The sequence below is a fragment of the Dermacentor albipictus genome, chromosome 8, assembly GCF_038994185.2.
Source record: "Dermacentor albipictus isolate Rhodes 1998 colony chromosome 8, USDA_Dalb.pri_finalv2, whole genome shotgun sequence".
NCBI classification, from domain to species: domain Eukaryota; kingdom Metazoa; phylum Arthropoda; class Arachnida; order Ixodida; family Ixodidae; genus Dermacentor; species Dermacentor albipictus.
This window is the reverse complement of record NC_091828.1, coordinates 70,966,260-70,977,308: the sequence shown is the minus strand read 5'-3', so window position 1 is coordinate 70,977,308 and position 11,049 is coordinate 70,966,260. Positions and strand designations below refer to the sequence as shown.

General features: G+C 41.3%; 1 long non-coding RNA gene across 1 annotated transcript; it reads right to left on the bottom strand.

The window, feature by feature from the left end:
- Window positions 1-3,908: 3,908 nt before the first annotated feature.
- LOC139048472 (uncharacterized) lies at window positions 3,909-10,056 on the bottom strand. The gene is made up of 3 exons (XR_011507722.1): window positions 9,976-10,056; window positions 8,832-8,912; window positions 3,909-4,223 (listed from the first exon to the last, which is right to left on the bottom strand). It is a non-coding gene; the product is annotated as an uncharacterized lncRNA (long non-coding RNA).
- Between the last annotated feature and the right edge of the window lie 993 nt (window positions 10,057-11,049).

Below are 11,049 nucleotides of genomic sequence, written 5' to 3'. Positions count from 1 at the left end.
GTTAGCGTTTTGAAGAGCATGCATTCCAGTATTTGGAGACTGCTTATGCCGATAGCCGCGTCACATGCATTGGCACGCATGTTTAAATGACTAATGTGTCCACTTGATACGCGTGCACTGCTCGTATCCTGTGGCAGTGCTCGTTCTAAAAGCTTCGAAGACCATCTACATTCATACGTGTGTTCAATATATATGCACAGGATGGACTTGTCGGCTAGTTGGTTGAGCATTTTAGAAGAAACAGCGCAACGCAAGGCCGACGCAAAAACATGGACCACACCACGAAGCACTGGTGTGGTTGATGCTTTTTTTCATCCTGGTGTTTGCGCTGTTCCTTCTTGCACGATACACGCACACCACAGGTAGGCAAAAGTTTAGGAGCATAGGGCGTTAACTTTGTTTTCTCAGTTTCCTCTCGGTGTCAATGGCACAATGCGTTGCCCGGAATTGCGCACGCTTACCCTCATATTCAGAAATGCATCATAACTTGAAGCCCATGCTTGACTTGATCTAAATGACGCAAGCCGTGAACGCACCAAAAGAAAGGCAGTGAGCGTCTAGGGGACGTTCGCACCAGGCGTCGTTTATATAAAGTCAAGCATGAGCTTTGTATTAAGATACATTTCTGAATATGGGGGTTAGTCATTTACTTCTCACAGAAAATGTCGAAGAAACGCCCACCAAAACCAGGCACATTCGTAAACTTAGCTAGGCAATACGAAGCTCCATAGATAAAGAGTGTTATTAAAAGCTTTCAGTATTTTGCTTTACTCCAAAATGGTTGCGCTCTCGTGGCTTCAACGTAGAGATAGCGCAGCGTTAGCTAAAAAGCATGAATTTCCAAACTCCATGCCAAAATAAGCTTGTAAAATTATTTAGGTGCTAGAATCCAGGGTTTGTAGCGATCCTTGAAAACCCTTTATTTCTAAAATGCCATTTTCAAGGTATTGAAAACCCTGGAATTTTTAGAAGTACTGGAAAGCCCTGAAAATTTGTACACTTGGCTAGACTTAGCAGACATTGCCAAGCGTTTTTTTTTCCCTTCTGTGACACTCTTCGCATGTCACAGAGAATTGTCTGTGGAAGTAATAGAAGGAAAGCGACATCCTTAAAGTTGAGATTACAAACGAGCTGCAGATACCAGTTTTAGGCACACGGAACCGGCGACAAATGTACTTGGAGGAGCAGAAGCAGGAAGCTCAACAGTTGAGGCATTCAAAGAAAAGCCGTGATGAGTAAATCGAGAGCTGCAGACACAATAAAAGGAAATTACAAATAACTTGCTTACTTGGTGGTGAAAAGCTGAGGCAACAGATGACATCACATACACTGTCAAACCAGACAGTATTCAAAAACTGCAAATGTTGCAGGCCCAAGTAGTTAATTGTGCTATTGCAGAAAAACTTTAGAGCGCTTTCTTGAAATGCTTCCTTGTGTGCGTTTAGTGATTGGCGGTGAAAGGCAAATTAGCAGTCTTTCAAATGTTTGAAATCAGTGAAATGCGATTTGTTTTGTTTTCTTTTGTTTGCATTTAAGTTAACGATGTCGTTGAACAAGTTATTGCCTGTCCAAACTACTAAAAAAATCGCACAAGGTCCTTGAAGTTACTGTGTCAGGGCCTCGAAAGTTCTTGAAAACCATTGCATTTTTTTCTTCAATATTGCTACGAACCCAGTAGAACAACTGTCATGGAGTAAAAACCTTGGCTGAACAGGGGCTTATACAAAGAGCACAGGAAGACTAGAAATGCAGTAGTAGGCATGGAGGGCCCTGAAAAAAATGTGCCACATCTGCTCGTCTGCCTTATGTTTCTGCATTGACTGTCCAATTTTTAATACAAGTGCACTTACTGTTCTACTCCAATAAACACAACATTACCAACTCTAGTGTGGGGCAGTCCTTCAGCCAGTGCAGAACTCTTTCTGTACATCCCTGTCAGTTCTGTCATTTTTCCAGCATTGTAGTACAAGATTTGTTAAACTGGTTTCGCAGAATATGAGCAGTATACTCTTAAATTAGCTGTTTATTTGTATGCACAAGTTCAGGTCCTCAGTTTGGTTGCATGACAAATTGCCATACCTCAATAGATACAAGAAAAAATGTTATTAGAGTTTAATAAAATCCAAACAGTAATAATCACAACAATATAATGACATACATTTCTTTTGGTACGTATACAGCCCATGTCTTGGCACTGTATAAATTCAACCATACATCGCAAGTACTGTGTCCTGACCACTATTATTCACATGTGTAAAACCATCACAGCAATTCTTCAAAAAATTTAACAGTGATTAGTGACATACACTTTGTAGCTGCTTTACATGAACATAATATATACAAATGGTCCCTGTGTACCTACACACGACTAGTGCCACCCGAGTACTATTACTCACAGGTGTAAAACCAACAAAGCAGTTCTTTAAAAATATCACAGCACTTTGTGACGTACATGCTGTAACTCTTTTGTAAAAGCTTAATACAAACACGTGAGCACACAGACAGCTAGCAGTGCGCCTACATGGAAATACCACCGCCTCAATACCAATTCACAAGTGTACAACCAACCAAGCAGTTCTTTAAAGAATATCGCAATGCTTAGTGACATACAATTTGTAACTAGCTTATATAAGATTTATACAAACATGAGAACATACCCAAAGCTATCGGTGCACCTACATGGAAGTGCGGCCATCTGAACACTATTATTTGCAAGTGTAAGCTCAACAGAACAGTTCGTTATAGTGACGCCCATTTTGTAACTGCCTTATACAAGCTTAGTGCAAGCACAAGAATGCGGAAAAAATAAATTAAAAACTTGCTCTATGAATACACAAACAGATCAACACAAATGGTAAACACCGCTTTGAAGACACGTGACCGTGACAAAGCGCAGTGCTGTGCCGGTTGAAACTGCCATCCACAAAAGTATTGAGCAACGCTTAAACCACACGCAATAAAGTGCTGAAAGACTGCATCTGTAACGTACCTCTTTTAATTCAAATTTCTTTAATATAGGGCTCTCTTGCAGATAAGGCATCTGATCCAACTGACCTGATTTTACACCTGCTAAATGCATACAATGCACTCAGATATAACTGGTAATAATATTATAAAAGGCATTTAAAAACTTGATAGTATGATGAAGATGCATGACTAGAAAAGTTCTGTCCCCCTCGTACTTGTTAAAAAGGTGTAAGTACGACACGTTCTTTTTTTCCGCAATTTTTGCATTAATGGACACCCGGGAACCTCGAACCCACAAAAAAGAAGATACTGCTGTGTTAATAGTGTTGTGAATAATTTTTTGTGAAAGCTTTTTACAGACAAGTTGCAGTCTCGTTTCTGGAGGTTGAGCTGTATCATGCAAAATAACATGGAAAGTGGTCACATGGGAGCATGACACTATGCCATAATGTTCGTTTCAGTTGACTCTCTTGCCCTACAAGTCAGTGCTCACTGTGACCAGTGATGGAACAGCAGTGTCTGTGTGATTTTCATCACACTTCTGTCCTATGCCATCTTTACCAGAGTTGGCGGCACATAGATACCCAAATTTCGATAGTGTTGCTTTCTCAGGTGGTTGTTTTTGATTTGCTCAATATCAGTTGGCACTTCAGCTGCATCAAACTTCTTTTTTACCTCTTCAACAACAACATAAACAACAATCTTATGACACCTGTGTTGTCCTTCTAGTTGCCTACAAAGACCAGTTAATCTAGCAACAACACTGACAGTCTCTACTATCTTCTAATGGGGAAGAGGTGTGCCCCACCATGTGTTCCACATTGTTGTCGCTATGTGGGCTGGCTGGGGAGGCAACAACTGTAATATGTTTGCAATTTTAAAGTGATGCTTGTACTGTGTTATAACACCTAACTTAGTCTTGCACTTGCTGCACAAGAACACTGGCTCACAGTCATGGTGAAAAGCTTTTGTATGTTGAGCAAATGCACTACAAAAAATGTCACAGTGATAGCACACATGTTGCTCTACCAGGCCTGGTGCGGTTCCTTCTGACACTGCTGCTGATGCTGACACACTGCTGCTTGCCTCGTACACTGTTGCAGCTGCAGTAGACATGGCCGTCTCTGTATCTATTGCTGCCGTGCCACCTGTCATGGTAACTTCAGGTGGTATCGGGCTCACTTCTGCTACAGAGATGTCGTTTGCCCCTTGAGGGCTCTCGTCATCAGGGCCAATAATTTCGTAGGCATTGTCTCCTGCATCGAAGAACCAATAAGAACAGCCTGAATTAATAAACATAGCTCTAAAAAGTACGGACATCAAAACTTAACCACAAGCTTTGCACATCAGTGACCAGGCTTAAGGAATAATACTTGGAGGAGGAGTTACACAATTGTGTGCGTACATTACAGTTAAGCCTCATTATAAGAGATACTCAAGAGGCATGGGAAACATGTCTCTCGAAACCAAAAATTTTAATACACTGAGGAGCCAGACTAGATCAGCTTATTATGCATCATCACTAAAGTATGTTTAGATATATCTGAAGGAATAATTGCACAGGGCGGCTTAAAGGGCCCCTAAACCACTTGACATTTTTTGAACATTTCAAGTAAACATGCGCATCAAAATCAGAATGCCGTCACAATTGACGACGCCAAACGCCACAGTGCGTAGCACTGTGGGAGCACCACAATATGACGAAAACGACCCCGTGCGCCTCTCTGGACCTATCCTGCACCCCCCAGTTTGTCCTGACATCACCAGGCTGTCTCTGAGGATGTCACCAGTTTCCGGTGCTGTCGATTGGTCGAACGAAAGTGTACGACTGCTGGCAAGGCCTGCAAGCAAATACACACTCCTTCTTCCTCGTCGCGTTGCTCGCGATGCCATTGTGGGCAGCCAATTGGGGGCAAAGAACAGAAACGCCAACGGAAGGGTCTCCCTATGAGGCTCTTCACCTAGAGTCACCATACAGTTCCATTGTATTGGCAAGGTCATTAGCTCCGCCCCTCGCAGGATGACGGGCCTGCGCGGCAGCAACAGAGCTCGTTGGTGATGGCCTGTCCCGTAACATTTGGAGGTGTACTAGGCGAGGAAAAGACGATACTGTCCAGATGGCGTGTACCAGATGAAAGTGTAAAATGAGCGGGGACTACTTTTCGATAATCAAACACGTACCCAGTTGAAAATGACAACAGAGGTTGTGTTCAGTACTACAGAAATTTCTGTTGTACAACAGGATTTTTCTGTAGTAACTACAGATTCCTGATGGAGCGACAGACTTTTCTGATGTACAACAGACATTTGTTGTTGCTACTACAGAAGTACAGTCTGTCGTATGTCTGTTGTTACAACAGAAAGCTGAAGCTTTACAACACATTTTTGTAGTACTACAGAAATTTCTGTGTACAACATGATTTTTCTGTAGTAACTACAGATTCCTGATGGAGCAACAGACTTTTCTGATGTGCAACAGACATTTGTTGTTGCTACTACAGAAGTGCAGTCTGTCGTATGTCTGTTGTTACAACAGAAAGCTGAAGCTCTACAACAGATTTTTGTAGTACTACAGAAAAAATTGTCATCACTACAGGCACCGTGTTGTCCCAACAGAAATGTTCCTGAAGTAACCCGAAAAACTTCTGTAGTGCTACAGAGAGCTGTTGAAATACTACAGAAACCTCTTGTGGCAACAGGCCCCCAATTGTCACAACAGAAGTGTTCTTGAAGTAATGCGACCAACTTCTGTTGTACTACAGAAAAATGTTGTTCTACGACAGAAGCCTATCATTGCAACAGGCCCCCAGTTGTCATAAAAGAAGTGTTCCTGAAGTAATGGACAAACTTCTGTTGTACTACAGAGAACTGTTCCACAACGGAAACCTATCGCCGCAACATGTACCCAATGATGACAACAGAAGTGCACTGAAATTGTGTGATGCGACAAGCTTCTGTAGTGCCCGGTTGAAAAAGACAAAAGGAATTCCTGTCGCAACTACAGAAATTCTGTTGTACGACAGAAGTTGTTGACATTTCTTAATTGGGAGACATTTCTGACATTACGACAGAAATTCTGATTTCGCAACAGAAGCATTCTGTCGCGACAACAAGAGTTCTGAAGTCGGAACAACAGCTTTATATCCTGACAGCGACTCCGACGTTACGACACCAATTCTGACGTCGCAGCAGAAACATTCGGTCGCGACGGCCAAGAGTTCCGAAGTCGCAACAGAAGCGATTTCCGTCGCGGTCCTTTAAAATTGTATGTTTGCTCATCGGTGGTGTACACTGTACTTTTCTCTTGCGCGGTATTCAATTGCGCTTCTCTGAAGCCGGCAATGCTGATGGCGCCGACACCGGTAATAAAGTCGACGTGGCGAATAGTTATAATTGTGCCGTAACGACGCGGCACCAGCAACGCCCTACCGGCCTCCTGAAAATCGGCCGCTGATCAAAATCATACCATGCATCTGCGGGAATGGCTGCGTATCCGTTTTTTTTTTGGTAAGATGTGGCACACAGGCCTGTGGACTTACATGTGCTGTTACACTGACACATTAGTTAATTTCCCAGGAATATTTCACAAGCTTATGCGAAGCGGAAAAGAAGATTTGGGTTGTTCTACAAAGTTGCGTGAAAAGCTGTCTCGCTCGGGTCTCATTAATCTGGTACAGTGCTGCCGTGAGAAGCCAGTATGCTGTCAGAAAGAACTCTCATCCACGAATGTTCATGTAGCTATTTTGCATTGAACACACGAATTATATGCGCGCTCAAAAGTGTAAAGAACGAGAGACAACTGTCGAAACTAGCAGTAATAACCCTAAAAGTCAACGTTGTCTATTTCTGAATTTCTTATTTAATAAGGATATCGTACATCAAAATCGATGTTCTAACACTGCAAGATGTACCTGTCGATGGTACGAACACTCTTGCTCTTCTAGAGATGCGGCACTTGACGCGGTGGAGTGATAGCGGATCTTGGCTCTCAAAATGCAAATGTAAACATCAGCGCATCGGCACGTCGTACTGTTCACATGGCCAAAACGTACACTCGAAAAGCATGTCAGGGGTGGTGCAGTGGTAAGATGCCGGGCTCGGAATCGTGAGGTCGCATGTTCGAATCCTAGGCAAAGACGTTTTTTAAAATTTTTTTTACTTTTATGTTTTTCTTTTTTGTACTAACAAATTTACATAACCTTACGGACGTCTCTGTCAATTTTTAATTAAATATTTATCAAGAACTACACAACTTTCTACTACAGGACGTCACACTACAGACAACAGAACTACAGACAACAGAACTACAGGCAACAGAACTACAGGCAACAGAACTACAGGCAACAGAACTACAGAAACAACGTCCCAAAATACGACAGACTCTTAAAATTTCCTCTTGTGTTTTTCAACTGGGTAGCTCCACTATTACTGCACCGTTTTGAAAAATTCTCGTGGCTACGTGTTCGTTGCCTTAACATGTACAACTGCAACACCGCAACTAAATTTCAACCTCGGTGGTTTACGGGCCCTTTAAAGAAGACATTCACAGCTTTTTAGTGACTGTAGATTGTGTTAGCTTTCTCCCTAACTTCTGGAAGTTAAACACTTCACTATGCAAGCCTTGTTGCTCGCAGTGCCTTTGAGGTGCTCTTAGACACTCGTCACCTTCAACTGTCGACACTTTCTGCCCTGCACTGTCCTCGTTGCCCTCCTTTTCTAGTTCATGCTAAAGAGACATGCACACTTGACCTGTGTGAGGATTGCGTGATCTTTACGCCCTTCGGAGCACACAAGGTGCATGAAGTGAATGTGTCTGGGTTGTGTCCCTTCGAAGTAGTGAATACTTAAAAAGTCGTTAGTAACAAAGGTGACTCTTGTGTACAGTGTTGTTAATGTGGCAAACCAACCAAACCTTTTTCAGATGTCTCTTACAACCAAGTGTATCTTGTAATGAGATTCTACTGTACTAAATATTTTTCATCTATGGATCATCTGCATGTACATATAGTCACAAAGACATGCTGTGTGGAATGGGGAATTAGGAAAAAGCTCGCACTCTTACTTTTTGTCCCTAACATAAGCAGCTGATAATAATATGATAAAAAGCAGGTAATGAGGCAAGCATGGAACATAATCCTTCAGCTCTAAACAGTTTTTTGGGCCCGCATCATTCCCTCATGACATAAGGAAACAACTTGATTGCAGTAATGGCTGCATGTGATCTGAGTTTATTGAAACAAACAATACGTAAGGTTGCCCTGTATGTAATTTTATCAGTGCTTTTTAGATGTCCTGCTGGCGATCCTGGCTGCACAATGTTTCTCATGCTTTTTGGCACGATTCCTTTATTTTCCACTCCACTCTTTTTTCTGGTTTTATCCCCTTTCCCTTTCCCCTTGCATAAAATAGCACACCTGAAGTATCAAATCTGTTGAATTATTGTTTGTATCATACCTGTTAACATGCGGACTTCTCTGTGGTCTGTGTTGTATTTTTGCGCTGTACAAGTCAGTTCAAAATGAAAGATGGAATGTCCCTGATTTTAGTTTAATTGTATGTATATATATATATATATATATATATATATATATATATATATATATATATATATATATATATATGTGTATATATATGTATATATGTCTCTCTCATGTTTTGAAATATATGTACATTCAGGAGTGCCTGCATGCTCTTCTCCCCTGCTCCAGTGACGAAAAGGAGAGCCTTTTTATGTAGCATAGTAAAACATTCACATGTTTTCGCTGTGCCCATTACATCACTTATCATATGGATCTGTCACAATACAGAGTAGCAGTGGTCTATAATACTAACTCATCCCAACAAAACTATAGATTAGCACATACCGACATGCTGTGAAACAGCTGTTGCAAAGCCGCTGGTGCTGGCAATTTCCGCAGCACTGCAGTGGTACAGCCGAGTGCCACCTGTATAGTGACAAATGCATATGCATGTTAGCAACTCAATAGTTGCTGATGGTTTCATAAGCTTTACACTACACAATAAAGTAATCTAGGCAACTTTGTTGGAACAAATACACATAATTAGGACACCACGTAAAGACTAACACGATTAATTGCCCCCAATCTCTCACTCACTAAGGGATAATACTACTGAAACATCGGTGGAGAGCTCAGATTAACACAGTCCATAAAGGACAAGCTTTCTTTGAGGAAAACAGCTATAACAGCGGTTAGTTTTCTTGATCATCTTATGTGCTAGCTTTGATTTAAATGTCATGCAGTACTATAAAATATGAAGTGCCGCATTTCTAGCAGCAGAAGGCGTCATCAGCCTCATGGTACAACTGATTTTTGCACTGTTTGTATCAGTGAGCCGACACATACAAAGAAAACCGAATACACGCATACATATACAGTGCCAAGTGCACTCCTCCTTCTGAAAACGCAGCCGCCAGTTACAATGCTGCTGAAAGGAAAGGTTATATAGAGTGCGAGACTGCATGTAACTACCACTTATGACTGTAAGTGTATGATCTGCTGATTGGAGAGGTAGTCACATGCTATTTCTAGTCTCTTTTAGAAGCATTACTAAAGGATGAATTAAAATCTATTCATAAGTCATGAATTTCACGCATCCACGGTTTGGTTAAATAACTTGTGAGAAAAAGACATGTTTACCTGGAAGAGCAACCTTTTTTTCCTGCTGCAAAATTTTCCTTTGAATTAATGAAATAACTTTACAGCGTGATAATATATTGTGTTTCTCGCAACTACTTTCCAGCAGTGGCGAGTTACAGTGTTTATATCTGACTCATTGGGCGACAATACTGCCAAACACAAATGCTTCACGAACACGAGAACACGTCCCTCGCAGAGAATAGCAACCATATATGCCTCTGTGAGACATGATCGCACCTTTGTGGTCAAAATGTACATTAGAACGACACCACCATCTGATTAAAAAAAAGCCTCAGTACAAGGCAGCAGCCAACTGCATAATGTGAAATTGCAACTGATGTCCACTTACTGGTGGCCTGTGTTCGAGTCACTTCTGGCAGTTGACTGGGTGCTGAGAAATGCACGTCCTGGGTTGTCCCAACAAAACATACAGGGTTATGTCAAATGTTGAAAATGTATATACACCGGCATTTCATAAGTTGCAAAACAAATGAGTAAACTAATAAACAACTGTAATGTAAACAGAGTACACATAAGATAGGCTGTCAACTAGTAATGCATTACGTGAAAAACCTAATGCATAGGAAAGACTATATGGCACACACGAAGCTGACACACAATTTAATTCGCTCTAGGTTTTTCCGCGCAGTATATTCAAATTATTATGTCTTGTGGTTAGAGCAAAATTAGTGTAACTTACGCACTAAATTATGTACCCTGGAAAACTTTTCTTCAGTATGCACCTGTATGCACTTCGAATGAGTAGCGTTGTAAAATTTACGTACATAGCATTTAACATGGTTGCTGAACACGGATTTCCTTTGCCCTGTGTCGTGTACAGTGAGCTACATATATCTGCCCTCCCCGCCCCCCTTTTTTGTACTAGCCATACTGCGTGCCATTGCACTTATACGCACGTCAATAAACCTTACGACACAGAAATAAAAAAAGCGCCAATCACCCATGCCTGCATGTTGTAGTGGGCCTAACCTAACCAAGCATGGGCTGTTGCTTTTTATAGTAAACACAGGCACCGTGCTCATTGCAAGTATGTATCATGTCACTAAGCAAATATGCAATTTCATTGTACCACTATTTTTTTATCACATGGATGTATCTGTTGAGAGGCAAGACAAAAAGCAGTCACTTCTCAGAACTAATCAGCTTTTTTAAAACACATTTCTAACTTTTCAATGACACTTGCTGCTATGAGTTTGTCTCCAGAGAACATACTTGATTTGACTTTCCAATCGGAGACATTACATAAATATACCATGTTAAGATGACTGCCTGAAGCACGTGAGAATTTTCATCTTGGTGTAACATACTGTATCTTGATTTTGGTTACATTTGGTAAAATGGTACACCCAATATACCCACATACTAGTTTTCTTGTCCAAATTGCATGGCAATGTATATTGAT